Consider the following 18,261-nt stretch of genomic DNA (forward strand, 5'->3'; position numbering starts at 1 on the left):
TCGAGTTCTTTGCCTGACCCCTTTAGAATCACCCGCAGATCCTTCCTAGAACTTTTCTCTGTTCGGAAAGAGCGTGGGGGCAACGACAGCTTGCCCTTTCTCAGCTCCCCTCGTTGATTCAGCGGCCGCCTCTTGGCACTGCGATTGGTCAGTTGTCGCCTCTCCATAAAGAACTTATTCTGAACGCTGCATACTCTGGAAGTTGTAATTTTTTCACGAGATACACTCGAACACTGGCAGCCGAGTCACTCTTTTCCGATGAAACGTGGTGTTAGGTATAAGTCGGGTTGAGATTTTATAATTTAGTTCTTGATCATACCTGACGGTGTCACCACCATCATGTGTAGGAATTGATTCATATTACTTGTTATTACTTTTGCGTTTGGAAATTAATTCCTTCGTGCTGAACCTAGAATCACGTATTTGTGTTGTAGGGTGGCCTTGTAATAACTCAAAAAAAACTGATATTAGTCTTGAACATTGTATTTATTGCTTTTATTCTGCCTTACGCCTTTCTCAAAGGCCCTACAAGAGAAATATATGAAAGGCTATCAGTGGAAACGAAACAAGCAAATCATTCAGTGAACAAACATTGATAAAATACATGAAGTAGAACTCACACAAATATCTATATTCTTAGCTGAAACGAAACTGAATTTGTCAAGCATGGAGATCTACATTCCTTGATGACACATGAGTGCAAGCTGAATCGCTGTACCATCTAAGTATTAGGTGAAGACCCGCCAGATGGCTGTACTTTACGGTGTACGTGAAAATTATATGTTTTGAAATGCAGTAGTACTGATGCAATTGATTGGTACAATGTTGTTTTAAATGACAGTTAATATTATACTGTGACTATTACATCACCCAGTTTATTGCTTGACAAATATTCATCTGGTGCAAAGAGAGTGGCGAAAATTCTCACCGCAGGTGGACGTCAATGTATAAAGATTAATCTTGTCTACTTCTTTGACCATTTACAATCCGCTGCTAAGCACTATAATAAATAACGAGTTTTCTGAACACATCCACCGTGTCATTTAAGACTGCTGAGTTTCCTTTCCCACAAAATAGCTATCAAAGATAATAAACACTGTATGCAAGTAAATACTACGTTGCTGCATGGTCGTGCCAGACCGTAGCGTATCCACTGCGTTTATCTTGTTGTTTTTGTTGCTTCCGGTTAGACCATTTAGTAAGTGTACGGCCTAAATGTGTGGTTTAAGAAATCCGGACTATGTACGACTCCTGCACATGCAGTGAACGATTTATCCGCCATGAGATATGACCAGTGAAACCTTACCCACTGTACCAACTTAGACACTTCTTTTCCCCATTTTCCTGTAGAGAGTCTGTTCAAATTTCTTAATGGAAATACAAAGCAGCACTTGACAACAAACTGATATAACCTCCATCATGAGCAGCTGTTTGTGAAAATATGTTGTCCATTTCTCTATAAAAATTAATTAAAAATGCTTTCAATCCCACGGTACCGACCACGGTTTTGGCGAATGCCGGCTCTCTCATTTATACCTGATCGAGAGATCCTCTGCTCCACTAACACTTCGCCTCATACGGAGGCATATAGGTGCTCGTTTTTCCCTCGCACTGTTTGCGAATGGAACAGCAAAGGAAATGTAGTGGTGTAGAGTACACACCGCCACGCACCACACGGTGGCTTGCGGAGTATGTAGGTGGATGTAAATGTAGAAGAGAACCAAGACTCTGTAATGGGCCGGACCTCAGACAAACCGCGTTGTATGCGATTAGAAGTGTCATGTAAGGGTGTATTTACGTCGTAGGCCAGTACACCGTCGACATAGTGTACAGAATCTACAGCAAGAGCGATATTTATCTTTAACAGTGCGATGAAACTCAACGGTATGAACAGTTATCTTCAGAGTCGCCTCGCAAATTGCAGTTTCCCGACATAATGTGTATCGGAATTTGGAAGCAAACATCTGTGTGTCAAACTTTCGATTACGTGCGTCTATATAATGCCAATGCACAGACGAATCCAGCAACATAGATACTGGACCGTGAAAGAACACAGCTGATAAATCGGTGGGTAACAGATAACACCTCGAGGCAGCGCCTCCAAACGCTACGAACAGCTCAGAAAGCCGAGAGCAGACACGCTACTGGACTGCTACACTGTGTAGAATAGGTATTTCTGGACTACACTACTGTACAACACTACACTACACAGCACTACACTACACGACACTACACTACACGAAACTGCATTCCACGACACTACACTACTACTTGGCATCAGAACGAAGCAGAATTTCTCATTTGTCTGGATTGTTAGCGCCGGCGCACTGGGATACAACTCAGGATTCACAGGGGCTGCACTGCTGTGGCATCCATGATTTAGAAATTCGGAGATGACTGTCAGGGTCTCATGAAATATTTCCTGGTCCTCCTCGAGGGTCATCCCCTCATAAATTGTGGAAAGTTGTTATAGGCGGATGTTCTTCCGTGGCGCGTCTCGTCTTATATTGGCTCTTGTTGATGGTATGTCAGCCATGTAGGCTTGCAGTTCACTAATATTTTAGTTGTCAGCTAGTTCAGATTATGCCACAGTTCCTCATTTCTTATTTTGGTACATGTGTTCAAGTACTGTAACATCTTGTCTCATGACTCATTCCCTGACGATGCAATCCAGGATGTCCATTCTATACATGCACAAATGTCTGTGGTGCGTTGCCGTATTTTTAGTAAGTAATGGGATATGGACCATGTCCTGACGGTGTATAACTCCCATGGTCGGAAGGAAATACTACATTCCTGTTCTTTTTTTGTGAGGAAGGAATTGATAGGTTCTTCTCCCTGTTTCTGCCATCCTTTACCAACGCTTGCCTTTATTTCTTTATTGTATGTGGCTCCTTTTACTTTTATTTTTTATTTACACGTCAAGTTCCGTAGGACCAAATTGAGGAGCAAATCTCCAAGGTCATGGAACGTGTCAGTACAGAAAATTATAACATAAAAGTCATAACAGATAAAAATAAAATGTTATGAACCCGAAAAAAGGCAAGCCATGAGTTTAAGTAAACGCAATCAACAAAACAACTAGAATCAGCTTAATTTTTCAAGGAACTCCTCGACAGAGTAGAAGGAGTGACCCAAGAGGAAACTTGAAAGCTCATGGATTACTGCTAAGATTTTTGAATTCCGGTGGTAGCTCGTTGAAAATGGACACTTTTCGGCACAGGAGTTAAGGAAGTCCGATCCAAATGCAGGTTTGAGTTTTGCCGCGTATTAACTGAGGGAAAACTGCTTATTCTTGGGAATAAGCTAATATTGTTAACAAGAAATGACAGTAACGAATATATATATATTGAGAGGCCAGTGACAAAATACCCAGACTCGTGAACAGGGGTGACAAGAAGTTCGTGAACTTACACCATTTATTGTCCGAACCGCCCGATTCTGAGCCAAAAATATCCTTGTAGCATGGGATGAGTTACCGCAAAATGTAATAACATACGATATAAGCGAATGAAAATAAGCAAAGTACACTAATTTCCGTGTCGAACGATCACTCACTTCAGATACCGTTCGAATAGTAAAAATGGCAGCATGAAGTCTTTCAACAAGATCCTGAACATGGGCTTTCCGCAACAGTTTACTATCTATCCGAACACCTAGAAATCTGAATTATCCAGTTTCACTAATCATATGCCCATTCTGTGAAATTAAAACGTCAGTTTTTGTTGAATTGTGTGTCAGAAACTGTAAAAAATGAGTATTACTGTGATTTAGCATTAGTTTATTTTCTACAAGCTATGAATTTAGGTCATGAACTGCACTGCACTATTTGAAACCGAGCCAGTGGTGCACACAACATCCCTTACTACCAAGCTTACTACCAGCAAATAAAAATATAAATAAGGAACAGGAATGGCCGCAGCACTGATCTCTGGGGCACCTCCCACTTGACCATACCCCACATCACAGTCATTCTCAACTCTGTGAATAATGACCTTTTGCTGTCTGTTGCTAAAGTAATAGTTGAACCATTTGTGAGCTACTCCCCGTATTCCCCTTATGGTCCAAATTCTGGAGCAATATTTTGTGATCAACACAATCAAACGCCTTAGTTAAATTTTTTAAAAAATATGCCTAGCTTTCGAAACTTTTTGTTTAAACCATCCAGTACCTCACAGAGAAAAGAGAATATAGCATTTTCAGTTGTTAAACGACTTCTAAAGCCGAACTGTACATTTAATAGCAAATCGTATGCCAAGTACTACTCTACTTTATCATATTCGCCCTTTTTGAGCTTACTGCTAGGTTTACAGGTAGTAAGCCTATTATCACCAGCAGCGCCTCAGTCGGTGTGCTCAAAAGTATCTGGACACGTGGCTGAAAATGGCTTACAAATTCGGGGCGCCCTCCATTGGTAATACTGGCATTCAATAAGGTGTTGGCCCATCCTTAGCCTTGATGACAGCTTTCACCGTCACAGGCATATATTCAATCAGGTGCTGGGAGGTTTCTTAGGGAATGGCAGCCCATTCTTTAGGAGTGCTGCACTGAGGAGAGGTATCTATGTCGGTCGGTGAGGCCTGGCACGAAGTCGGCGTTCCAAAACATACAAAAGATCTTCTACAGGATTTAGGTCAGGACACTGTGCAGGCTAGTCCATTACAGAGATGGTATTGTCGTGTAACCGCTTTGCCACAGGCCGTGAATATGAACAGGTGCTCGATCGTGTTGAAAGCTGCTGTCGCCATCCCCGAATTGCTCTTCAGCAGTGTGAAGCAAGAAGATGCTTAAAACATCGATGTAGGCCTGTGATGTGATAGTACCACGCAAAACAAGAGGTGCAAGCCCCCTCCATGAAAAACACGGCCACACCATAACACCTCCGCCTCCGAATTTTACTGTTGGCACTACACACGCTGACAAATGATGTTCACCGTGCATTCGCCATACCCACACCCTGCCATCAGACCGCCACATTGTGTACCGTAATTCGTCAGTCCACACAACGTTTTTCCACTGTTTACGCTCCTTACACGAAGCGAGGCGTAGTTTGTCATTTACCGGCGTGATGTGTGGCTTATGAGCAGCCGCTCGACCATGAAATCCACGTTTCCTCACCTCCTGCCTGATTGTCATAGTACTTGCAATGGATCCCGATGCCGCTTCGAACTCCTGTGTGATGGTCTGGATAGATGTCTACCTATTACACATTACGACCCTCTTCAACTGTCGGCGGTCTCTGAAGTCAACAGTGGAGGTCGGCTTGTACGCTTTTGTGGTGTACGTGTCCCTTCAAGTTTTCACTTCATTATCACATCGGAAACAGTGGACCTAGGGATGTTTAGGAGTGTAGAAATCTCTCTTACAGACGTATGACACAAGTGACACACAGTCACCTGACTACGTTCGAAGTCCATGATCTCCGCAGAGTGCCCTATTCTGCTCTCTCACGATGTTTGTATGCTGAGGTCGCTGAAATGGAGTACCTGGCGGTAGGTGACAGCACAATGCATCTAATATGAAAAACGTATGTTTTTGGGGGTTCCGGATACATTTGATCACGTAGTGTATATAATACTTTTCTTTTCGTACAGGACTGATTAGGGTTCAAATGGCTCTAAGCACTATGGGACTTAACATCTGAGGTCTTCAGTCCCCTAGACTTAGAACTACTTAAAGATAAGGACATCACACACATCCATGCCCGAGGCAGGATTCGAGCCTGCGACGGTAACAGCAGCGCGGTTTCGGACTGAAGCGTCTAGAACCGCTCGGCCACAGCGGCCGGTATTGATAAAGGAAATAGGGAAGATGTAAGGAAGAGCAACGCGATGCTCAGCGAGTTTCAGTGGAAGATGTTGCAAGAGATGCGTTCTACGGTACGGTGTAGTTTATTGTTAATGTTTAGACAGCATACGTTCCTAGAAGGATCAGCCAATAAATTGGTTCCTGCTACATATATCTCGCGAAAAGACCATAAAGGTAAAGCCAGAGAGATTAGAGCTCACACGGAAGCTTACCAGCAATCGTTCTTCCCCTGAACCGTTCGCGATTGGAGCAGTAGAAGGGGAAGCAGTAGTGCTATATAAAGGACGCTCCGACAGACACCATAAGGTGGCTTGCGGGGATGTAGATGTAAAAGTGAACATGTAGCCAGTAAATGAGGCTATCATTCCTTGGATAAAATTTCACTACCATGTCCGAATAAATTTGTAGTTTGTAATTCAACATTCACCCCGTTACCATAGAAATACGTAAGGATTGTCTGGAAAAATTTGGAAATTTGTTGTAAGGTCTTATGGGACCAAACTGCTGAGGTCCTCGGTCCCTAAGCTTACGAACTACTTAAGCTAACTTAAACTTACTTACACTAATTACAACACACACACCCATGCCCGAGGAGAACTAGAACTTCCGAAGGAGGGAGCCGCGCGGACCGTGCCAAGGCGTCCCAGACCAAGCGGCTACCCCGAGCGGCCAGTTGTCTGGGATTTATGCACACTCGGTATTCTACAAACTGTTCACTTCGAATTATCAGTTCTAGATTAAGATCTGTACAATACGCTACGCGGATTTAATTTATTCAAAAAGGATACAGTTTACACAGAAAATTCAGAATTTGTGCATTTGTCTTTATCGTTCGTCCATTAACACTTTCCGACACGCCGCGATCTTTTTACTACACAACTTCTCGGAACTGAGATATCTTTCCAGAGCTCAATGCTAATAAGTCTGATCGTCATGATGCCGGACCTCTAATCCCCTTTCAATTCCAGAAAGCAATTCCTCTACCCCGCAAAAAGGGCGCGGAGTCTCTCTCCTCTGATTAGGTAAGTTCCACATGGTCGGTCACCTTACAGATCTAAACCTCACTACCCTGGATTTTTAACCATGAGCCAGAGGCATTATCAGTACACATTTAGAGCGGTTTATTAAATAAATAATTTTTTCCCGGGCCCTTTACATAACTGAACTATCGGAATATGTTTATCGTATTCCCTATACCATAAACTGGTGAAATACATACATTCACTCTAATCGTCCAACGCATGACATTATCAATGATTAAAGGAAAACGTAATATACGGAGAAAATTAAATTATTTGTGTAAAATAAATTGTTTACATAAAAGAGTATTTTCCTGCTACTGAAAAGCTAAACGTACCCTCAGACTTGTTAATAGATGGTTATCTAACATCTATGTACATGACAAGAAGCTATTGATTCACGTGAACTTCAAATTCTGCGTTTTTAAAATGATTTTTGAATCTCCAAAAGTGTGATAAATTTTAGGCTGAAATTTACACTGCTTTTGATTACTGATGTATGACAACACAGTATAAAGTTTTATTCCATTTGGTATATGCCAAAGTTTACAATATCACGCTTAATGATTTCGTTGCTGTACGGTAGTGACACGTCTCTGCCGCAGCCATAACTACTAGAACATAGCTGGCTCGTATGGACGAACACCTGTCATGGGGTAGCCGTGACTCACCGCCTATATGAAGCTACCAACTATCTTACGATTGCTATAGGAGCGATACATGGCGCTGCGACACAACCTTCTTCTAACTTGACACTCCGGCGTAAAATTAAATAAGGTGTGTTAATAAATGTTTAATAACTAGAACGTTTATCTTATTCATTGCCTTAAGTGTGTTCTATTTCTGACAATGAAATTAAAAGTACATTACAAAGTTTCACACGTGGGTAGACTGAAACTGTTGGTGAAGATAAGGGCGAGCTTTCCACGTTGCCCGGCTGCCCTCTCGCCGTGACTGGCCTGTCTACATGTCTGCTATGTAGATCGTACAGTGTGAACATAAATCGGTCACGATCTCTTCCAGTGCCACCACATGCCCACTCAAGACTCGCGTTGTCGTTCCGTGAAGTGTGGTATACAACAATCTACCGCCACCAACAAGTGCGGGGATGCGTCGCGCCTCAGAACGTCAAGTGCTTAGAAACGTGACACAGTGGTTAGTACACGGTACACAAATTTGGACCTGTTCTGGTTCAAGCTTACTAGTGGCATCCTGTAATTGATTTACGGTTATGTTATGTTATGTTATCCGGGGACCTAGAAACGACGGAGAGGGTCCGTCCCGGCCGCAGCCGCAGTGGTCCGCAACCACAAGACGACTACCGCAGTCCACTTCACCCCTCCGCCGCCCCATATGTTTGCATGGTAGAGTAATGGTGGTGTACGCGCACATGAAGAACTTGTTTGCGCATCAACCGCCGACATAGCGTAGCTGAGGCGGAATAAGGGGAACCAGCCCGCATTCGCCGAGGCAGATGGAAAACCGCCTAAAAACCATCCACAGACTGGCCGGCTCACCGGACCTCGACACAAATCCGCTGGGCGGATTCGTGCCGGGGACTGGCGCTCCTTCCCAACCGGAAAGCCGTACGTTAGACCGCACGGCCAACCGGGAGGACTTAATTTACGGTACTCAGCCTCGGACTGTTTTCTTTTTTTGCCTCATCAGTCTTCTAACTGGTTTGATGAGGCCTGCCACGAATTCCTTTCCTGTGCTAACCTCTACATCTCACAACAGCGCTTGCAACCTATGTCCTCAATTATTTGTTGGATGTATTCCAATCTCTATCTTCCTCCACAGTTTTTGTCGGCTACAGTTCCCTCTAGTATCGTGGAAGTCATTCCCTGATGTCTTAACAGATGTCCTATCATTCTGTCCTTTCTCATTGTCAGTGTTTTCCATTTATTCCTTTCCTCGCTGGTTCTCCAGAGAACCTCCTCGTTCCTAATTTTCCACATTCATCTGTAGCACCACATCTCAAATGCTTCGATTTTCCTCTGTCCTGGTTTCCCGCAGTCCATGTTTCACTACCATAAAATGTTGTACTCCCAACGTACATTCTTAGAAATTTCTTCGTCAAATTAAGGTCTATGTTTGATGCTAGTAGACTTCCCTTGGCCAGGAAGCCGTTTTTGCCAGTGCTAGTCTGCTTTTGACGCCCTCCTTTGTCCGTCTTTCATTGATTGTTTTGCCGCCTACGTAGTAGAATTCCTTAACTTCATCTAGTTTGTGACCATCAATCCTGATGTTAAGCTTCTCGCTGTTCTCATTCCTGCTACTTCTAATTACTTCCTTCTTTCTTCAACTTACTCTCAATCCACATTCTGCTCTCACTAGACTGTTCGTTCCATTCAGCAGATTATGTAATTCTTCTTCACTTTCACTCAGGATAGCAATGTCATCAGCGAATAGTATCTCTGATATCATTTCACCTTCAATTTTAATTCCACTCCTGAATCTTTCTTTTATTTCCACCATTGCCTCTTCAGTGTACAGATTGAACAGTAGGGACGAAAAACTACATCCTTGTCTTACACCTTTTTCAATCCGAGACCTTCTTTCTTGGTCGTCCACTCTTATTATTCCCTCTTGGTTCTTGTATGCAATGTATATCATCCGTCTCTCCCTGTAGCTACCCCTTTTTTCAGAATTTCGAACATCTAGCACCATTACAAATTGTCGAACGCTTTTTACAGGTCCACAAATCCTGTGAACGAGTCTTGATTTTTCTTTAATCTTGTTTCCATTATCAGCCGCAACGTCAGAGTTGGCTCTCTGGTGTCTTTACCTTTCCTAAAGGCAAATTGATCGTCATCTAACAAATCCTCAGTTTTCCATTCTTCTGTATCATTTTTGTCAGTAACTTGGACGCATGAGCTGTTAAGCTGATCGTGCGATAATTCTCGCATTTGTCAGCTCTTCCAGAGTTCGGAACTGTGATGATGATATTTTTCGGAAAGTCAGATGGTATGTCGCCAGAGTCATACATTTTACACACCAACTTGAATAGTCGTTTTGTTGCCAATTCCCCAATGAGTTTTGAAATTCGGATGGAATGTTATCTATCCCTTCTGCCTTCTTTGATCTTAAGGCTTCCAAAGCTCTCTTAAATTCTGATTTTAACAGTGAATCCCCTATCTCGTCTAAATCGACTCGTCAGTCCTTCTGACAATCATTTATTTTTTGATTTCTTCACATTTTTCATGCAGCCATTTCGTCTTAGGTTCCCTACAATTCCTACTTATTTCATTCCTCAGCGACTTGTATTTCTCTACTCCTGAATTTTCCTGAACATTTTTTTTACTTCCTTCTTTCATCGATTAGCTGAAGTATTTCTTCTGTTACCCATGGTTTTTTTCGAAATTCTTGACTACAGTTTCGATTGTGATGGTTCCACTGACATCGAGAGCATTTCATGATTGTTCGCATTGGGCCCAGGGCACCAGCGACTGCTGACAGGGAAGTTTTCGTCCAGCGCGTAGCTGTGAGATATAGTTGCGAACAAACAGATAGCCGGCGGAAGTGGCCGAGCGGTTCTAGGCGCTACAGTTTGGAACCGCACGACCGCTACGGTCGCAGGTTCGAATCCCGCCTTAGGCATGGATGTGTGTGATGTCCTTAGGTTAGTTAGGTTTAAGTAGTTCTAAGTTCTAGGGGACTTATGACCTCAGCAGTTTAGTCCCATAGTGCTCAGAGCCATTTGAACCATTTTTGAACAAACAGATGGTTTTGCGCATGTTGTGAACAGTTTAAGATGTCCATACTGGATCTGAGTTTAAGCATGTGGCTGCTTAAGATTAAACTGAAAATAAAATCACTGCACTGTTTAATATTATTTATTTTGTTTCCAAAATGATTTTAGGGTTTTAATCTTTCATCTTCGTGTGGGAAGTCCTATAACAGCAATGAGATGTGGTGCAGGTGTCAGGAATGGAGTGTATGTGTTTTATCTTGGCTAGCCATGTCATCCTCCCACTTGTTGCAAGTAAATAAGGAGAAAAATTGCTATCAGTACCTTCGTAAAATTAATTTCCAGGGTTAATTAGGAGTTATTGTGATATTTGGTAGTAAAATTATTCAAAATGGACATAAAACTGCGTAAAATATGACGAAATCTACGTCACTTACAGTTTAGGAACCCATCAAAAGATGGTGCTTACGACCCTCCAAAGCTATCATGAAATAAAGAAATAATATTACAGTACTGTATTTCTTTGTGATATTATCACTCAGTGGAATAGCACATGACGTGAAGACATCATGGTTACAAATCACTCATAATTATTCCACTGCCAGAGGTTAGAGCTTTGCTATATTTCCAAATTGAAAGCTACGCCATACTCCCACTGCGACGTCTAAGTTTGAAATTTGACAACCTTCCTGTGTAATGGTACAGAAGTGTGGCGTCCTGCGGTGTCACACTCGAATTCGCCGATGTTTCAAACAGCGAAGTGTCGACATATTAAAGGCCAGAGTTCAGAAGCTCTTGTGAGGTGTAAAACGTGTTTATCATGTCACATTGACATAAAATTTCACCACAATTCTTCCCAACGACACTGTTTACGTGTCACACATTGGGAAGGCCATCACACCCCGTATTACCCACATTTCACACCGTCTTTTGATGCCTCTGCGATGGAGGTCACAACCACGAGGCCCAGTCTTGAAATCACACGCTTGTCTTCTGGGTGGTCGAGGAAAACGTTTCAGACATACCGGCACTAAGAATCGACACGAAAAGGCCTTAGGTGGTGGCATAAGGAGTGTCGATGAAACCACCTTTTCCCATAGGGCGTTGATTCCCACATATTTCAGGTCGAAAGCAACAGTTCTCAGTGTGAAGAGCATCAGGTTAATACTCTTGACAAACTTTGACATTGTTAACATCCTGTAGACAATTCAAACTCTCTTTAAGTTAATCTTTGGCCAGCAATCCCACTAAGATCATACCCCTTTGGAGTGCAGTGCGACCACAGCTTTTTCTCTGGTGTACTGGTTGGAAACAGTAGGGACCTTTCAAAATCAGACGACGAAATTTGAACGTGATGAGAAGCAACAATGGGTGCTAATGCTATTTCGGCCCTTCTGTTTTGCGACCTCCTGTGGCAAGATGTAGAGGGTTGTGACATTGACACATAAGTGAATAACGTGGCCAAGGGTCCTCATAAGACCCCTCAGTTCAGCAACACCCTTGACATGACCCACCTGCCTTTGTTCAGCACTTTGAATATGTATCTGAACAGAGACAACCTTTGACAAAGTCCTAGGCACTGGCAAATAGTCAACCCTTTCAACACCCCTCTGACTCCGGACAGCCTATTAGTAGGCACAAGGGCAGCAGTGTAGCCTGCCTGCAGGCTCCTAGGACTCTTGTCACTATTTCTGTAAAAACAGGTATATTTTGAAGGAGCTCAACAAATGTAGGTGAGTGGCACTGAGGCTGTTCTAAACTGGCTTGTTTTTAAGGGACGCTTTGTCCTTTTATTCATGCTTGTGTCAATGTTGCGCCCCTTTGTGATCATGCCACAGGAGGCCATGAAATGGAAGGCCTGAAAAACCCTAAGCACCCTTTGCTGCCTCGGATTGCATACAAAAGTTTTGAAACGTCTCTAATGGCTCCATCCTGTACTCTAGAACAAAAATTGCGGTCCCACTGCACTCCAAAGAGATGCGGTAACGTTCAGTGGGATTGCTGGCCTACGATGCTCTTAGAAAAGGCTTGAACCGTCCTTCAGTGTTAGCAGTGTCGTAGGTTGTCAAGAATGTCGTCCTAGCGTTCATCACACCGAAACTCGTTTTCGACCACGAAATGTGTAGGACTCAACGCCCCAAGAAAAGATGTGGTTTCGTTGACGTTATAACTGTCCCCCCCCCTTTAAGGACGACAGCGGTGAGTCTGAAATGTTTATCGACCACCCGTAAGAATACTGCGTGATTTCAGAGCTGGGAATCGCGGTTTTGACCTCCATGTCAGAGATGTCATAAGAAGGAGTGAAATGTGGGTAACACGTCCATGGTACCGTTGTGAGGAATTGTGCTGAAATTTGGTACCAATGTAACATCATCAAAACAACTTACACATCAAATGATTTCTGAACTCTGGCCATTTTCTCGCATATTGCGACAGCTTGCGCGTTTGAAGCGGCGCCGAGCCCAAGGGTGACGTTGCAGATCCGCACGCTTTTGCACCATTACAGACGAACGTTGTAGGCACTTTTGCGCCCAGTTTAAAGCTTACGCCTAGAATGGTAGACAATTAAGGTTTTTCGAAAAAGTGCTCCTTTAATTGTGTTGTACAATGTATATGTAATTCAGTTCCTCGCCAGTGCTGTGCTGGTGAATCAAACTGCTTACAAGCATAAAATGTATCAGATTCTCTTCGGGTATCGTCCGCTGTGAATTTTCACATCCCTGTATCCGGTGGACTATCTATGGAAGAACGCTGCTGACGCAGAAGAGGCATGCGGTTGCCATGTTCTGTGTATCGGTATACCTGGTTTCTATTGGTGTGGGTTCATTCGTTCGGACAGCTTTGATAAAATGAGGTAAGAGAGCGAGTTGTTCAACTATTCATGTAGAGCGCATCTCATTTACATAGTACTGAATAGCACGATGTGTAGCGAACATTTAAAATTCTGCTGCAGAAATTATACAATTTTATCTACAGTTTAGGACTGTGAAACAACAGACGGGAAATAATTCCACCTACTCGAAATGTGCCACGTGGCGTTAGTAAACAGCATATTGTCTGCTGTACGCACGTAATAACATTATCGCCACCGTCCCAGGTGGATAAAAATCCATCTGAGTGGATGCAATTTGAGTTCTACATAATGGACTGGGAGTTCTTACAGACTAGATACATTCGACAAGCTATTTTGTGGTAGCACTTGTATAGAATTTTCGTGTGCATCAGAAATTATGCGCTCATTGGGACAGAGTCGTCAGAGTGAGCAGTAATCTACTTATGGAAAATTTCAGTGCTCTATTCTGAGTATACTCGTTATCAGATATCGTGAAAGAGGATTTCTGATGCGCCGATTTATACTACCACGTGCACATGGAGAGGGCTGTGTAGGAGTGCTGCTTTGTTTTTGACTAAGTCGCGATTAAAACTGAGGCGTGCGGTAGTGGTTCTGCAACTCCTTGAAAGTCGATAGTTGTTGCACCAGTGACACAGCAGTAGCGAAGGGCATATTTGTGTGTAAGTTCAGCTACTATTTGTTTCACATTTCCTTTGCTGACATTAGCCCTTCAGAAATAATTGGCACCTGGGATTCTATAATGATTACGTAATATTTTCATCGTGAGTTGCTTCCTTCACCTAAAGAGCTACGATTTTCTTTCTCTTAGAACCATAATGTACCTTTATTCAGTATATGCTGGCCTCCTGTTGACGGGTACAGAACAATATTAGCAGTTCCTGTATGTTGTACTCAACGGGGTGATGACTTCTTCGTCTGTATTATCTCTTCAAGAGAACAAGCTGTTAATTCAGCTATTAGAGTAGTTATGTCAGGTGGAAACATAAATTTTCGTTTGATTTTAGCAACTCGATTTCTATAGACGCTCTCGCATTCTTCTTCGGTTAGCGAGTTATCCGTATAGATGTGTGTGACGCTGCTCCATTTGGAGACATAGTTTTCTAGATTACCACTAGTGTCTCCTAAAATTTCGACAGAAAAACGGGACAAAAACGTCAATGTGCAGTCTTCTCACATTTTATTAGTTAAAAGAGGGAAGCATTCGTTATCATTTTCATTCATTAGCCGTGTCAATAATCAGTGCAACAAAATAACTAGTTGCGCAATTTCGAAACTGGATATCGATGTAGGAATGCAATGCCGATTTGGGATCAAATATGGACAGTGGGCGTCCTCAGACTATTGCGGGTGGATATGCACTGACTATGTCTTTGGTCACTTGACATCACATGTATGGGTTACCTAGATACAGGGGTAAGATGCTCTGTCACCATTAACCTGACACAAAGTTCAGTCAGCAAAAATACTGCCTCGTCGTCAGTTATTTCAGTCTACATGTGCGTACACAGTATCGGAAATACGTAATTTTATTACCCATTAACAATGAAACTGCCAATCACATCTCAATATTTTTCTGCCATGAAAATGAAACAGTCGTCTTTGTTCTCTGGAATTTTCACTTGTCAGTGGGCAAAGTTTGTTGTATATAACACACTTGGCGATTAAACGTTTCAATTTCTAAAATGTGTATATTATTTACCAAAATATACATGAAATTACTGCTGACCGAACTTAGAGGTTAAGTTGTAGTTGTCAATGAGTATAGTTTCATTATTGTATCACAATTAGTTTTAAGATACAATGGATCCTCAAATTAGATATTTCCATATCTACAATTGTTCTATAACAGTAAAAAAAAGATGTAGCTAAAATAACATGCTTCTGTAATATTTGCCAGTTCCTTCTATGCCCAAATAACACTATTATTGCTGGTACAGAAATTATGAGTTATTTATCAAAAATAAATAAACACAAACAAAATGGTTATGTCAATGTAATTACCACATCTAAAAATCTATATTAATGTTCTATAAATCTCATGTTAGCTAAAATAACTTTCCAGCTACTGGAAGAGTGCAATTATTGTAAAACCGACAAGTGATGCCTAAAACATACCGTGGACTCTCAAATTAAGTGCCACAATTCTATTTCGACGCATAAATTGATCTATAACTGTAAAAAATACATTTTACAAGAAACGCAGTAATATCTGACAGCTTGTCCGGCTCTTAGATGAAACTGTGTTACCGGTAGTATAAAAAACGATGTATTATTTATGAAAAATATAAGATGTCTCAAAAGGTACGCTGCAGATCGATGTGTTATAACATCTAAAGAAATTAAGTATTCACACCACGTCTGGCTTATGTGACGTACAGACGCAAAAAGTTTTGTTTGTGTGTGTAGTAGCTTGTCGTGAGTGAAGCATCACGACATAGCTTCAAGAAAAGGCTCACTCTGTGGACTGGTTTATTAAGATCAAATTAAAGGACTAACTTTTAGGTCAAAAGGACCTAAAAGACTTCCAAACACGTTGTAGGAAGTAAGCAAAACACAGTCGTTTTCCAACGAAATGGTGCACCGTCACATTGCTCTCAGACTATGCAAGATGTTCTAGACCAGGTGTCTCCAGCTTGTTGGATTGGCGGGGGTGGTCCCGTTCTGTGGCCGCCTGGGTCGCCTGACATTACACCGACGCAACTCTTTCTATGGGGCTATGTCAAGGACGGAATATGTCAACAGCCTGTCAATCACACCAATGACTTAAAGAATTGAATACTTGCTGCCATTGCCGCAGTTGATATGGGTATACTATGGCGAGTGTGAATAAAGCTTGAATACAGACTGGATGTTGTGGGTTCCTTCAAAGGTGCGCATGCTGAAATTGATTGAATGGATTAAAAACTTCGTGAGAGTCTGTCACATAAGCCAAACATGGTGTGAATATCTAAAATAGTTTGGGTGCTGCAAAATACTGTATTTGTAGCATACCTTTCGACACACCCTTTACATAAGCACACGCAATTGTTATGTCAGTGTTATTACCACATCTGAAACGTCTGTATTAATGTTCTATAAAAACATGTTGAGTCGTGGATGGCTCGTGTATGCTTTGCATTAAACCTTGGTTGTATTCTGTTGTTAGTCTCCCACGGTTATCGCGATTATGCTGTTATCCTCTCTCTCCGCGAGTCTCAGCAGCAGCGTGTATAGATATTCGCACCCTTGTACTATCTATGGCCTCGCGCTTATAGTTTCCAGCTGTGCCGTGTGCTGGCAGTTGATCGGTTGGCGTGGAGCAGCGAGGAAGTCTCCAAGGCGCTTTTATGGCCAGCTTGTCCAAGCGCGGTTGGAGTGTGAGGGGCTGTTCCCATTGCTTTAAGGTCCGTGGCTCACCGATCCCGGACACGAAAGTTGAGTCTTTACTTAATCTACCAGCCAGCCCCGACTGTTGACATTGTCATTTGAATTTCGTTGTGGGCTGTTGGGACATTCCCGCGAGCAACAACGTGTGTTTTCAAGCTGGCGAAATTCTAGCCACCCTCCTGTGGAGTTTAAGTTAACTTGATTATTTTTGAACTGAAGTGCACCAGCGGAATCTTGTGCCCTGTGGCCGTTAACGTTCCGGTTACCTGCCGTGGCCGTTGACGTAAATTCAGGCAATGTATTTTCCTCGTCGTGTTGTGACTGTCCAGCACGGCATGTAGTTTGACAGCTGAATGTGTAATTCGTTGTGGGCGCCGATACATTCTGCGTTGTTCCATTTGACATCCCTGTTGTGTGCTGGCCGGGTGGAGCGGAGGTTATCCTGTCGCTTGGTCCGTTGACTGTTTGTCAGTTGGGTTGCCGTCGGATTGGGAATTATTGGGCCGACTACCTGTCTCACCTAAGGGAGCGTTAGTGTTTGAATTCCAGGCCGATCCTTGGAAACTTCTGAGCGTCGTTTGATGTGCTGCCTTTTCTTATTTTTCCTTGTTGTTTGTTTACATATGGCTTCTAGCCGATTTTAAATTAAATTTGTTTTGCCCTTAAGGTGTGAGATTGTTGGCGCCTTCAGCCTAATTTAGAGAAATTTTAAATTCAAATTCCTGTTTTTGAGTCTTAAGTTATTGGCCTTTACGCGGTTTTAAATTAAAGTTGTTTCCCCCTTGAGGCGTGAGGCTGAATGGCATATTTAGCCTGGAATTAAGTTCTAAAATTAATGTTTGGCTTGCTATGATTTTAATATTTTCTATACTCTTGTAATATTTGTCAAATGAATAAAGTAGTATGTTCGAGTGCAACTGACAGACACTCATTTTGGCCCCTTTTCACAAATTAAACTATCTGTTCTGTCCTCCAGGTAGAGCAGGGGACCTCATATGTCTCAGCTAAAATGACTTCTCAGTTACTGGAACAATTCAATTATTTCGTAACTGAACGAAAAGATGCATTTGACACTTAAAACATAACTGTAGACTCTCAAATTATTTACCACAAGTCTAAATTATTATACAACAGTATGAAACACATGTAGCACTATGTGCATTAATATTTTACATTCTTAGGGCTAAATGAGACTATGGTATTGGTAGTAGAAAAACCAAATGACAAAGCACAGTTTTAGGAGGAAAGAAGATAATGCAACAAGAAAATATAAATGATGTTGCTGACTGGCTAATGTTGCCTTTTTTATTATTATTTTTGATGTAGGACAAACATGTGGTAGCATGTTTATCCACCGATGTTATAGTTTGGCGGCTCTTAAATACAATAAGATATACTAAAAGTGCCGTGTTTTATGCGAAGTTTAATGTGCTGCATCACTGAAACTGCATATTTTGGTACTACACAAGGATAAGTTTGTAATACTCCAAATACGAAAATGTGATGCATCATGGCTAAAGACA

This window comes from Schistocerca piceifrons, chromosome 5 (assembly GCF_021461385.2).
Source record: "Schistocerca piceifrons isolate TAMUIC-IGC-003096 chromosome 5, iqSchPice1.1, whole genome shotgun sequence".
Taxonomy (NCBI): Eukaryota; Metazoa; Arthropoda; class Insecta; order Orthoptera; family Acrididae; genus Schistocerca; species Schistocerca piceifrons.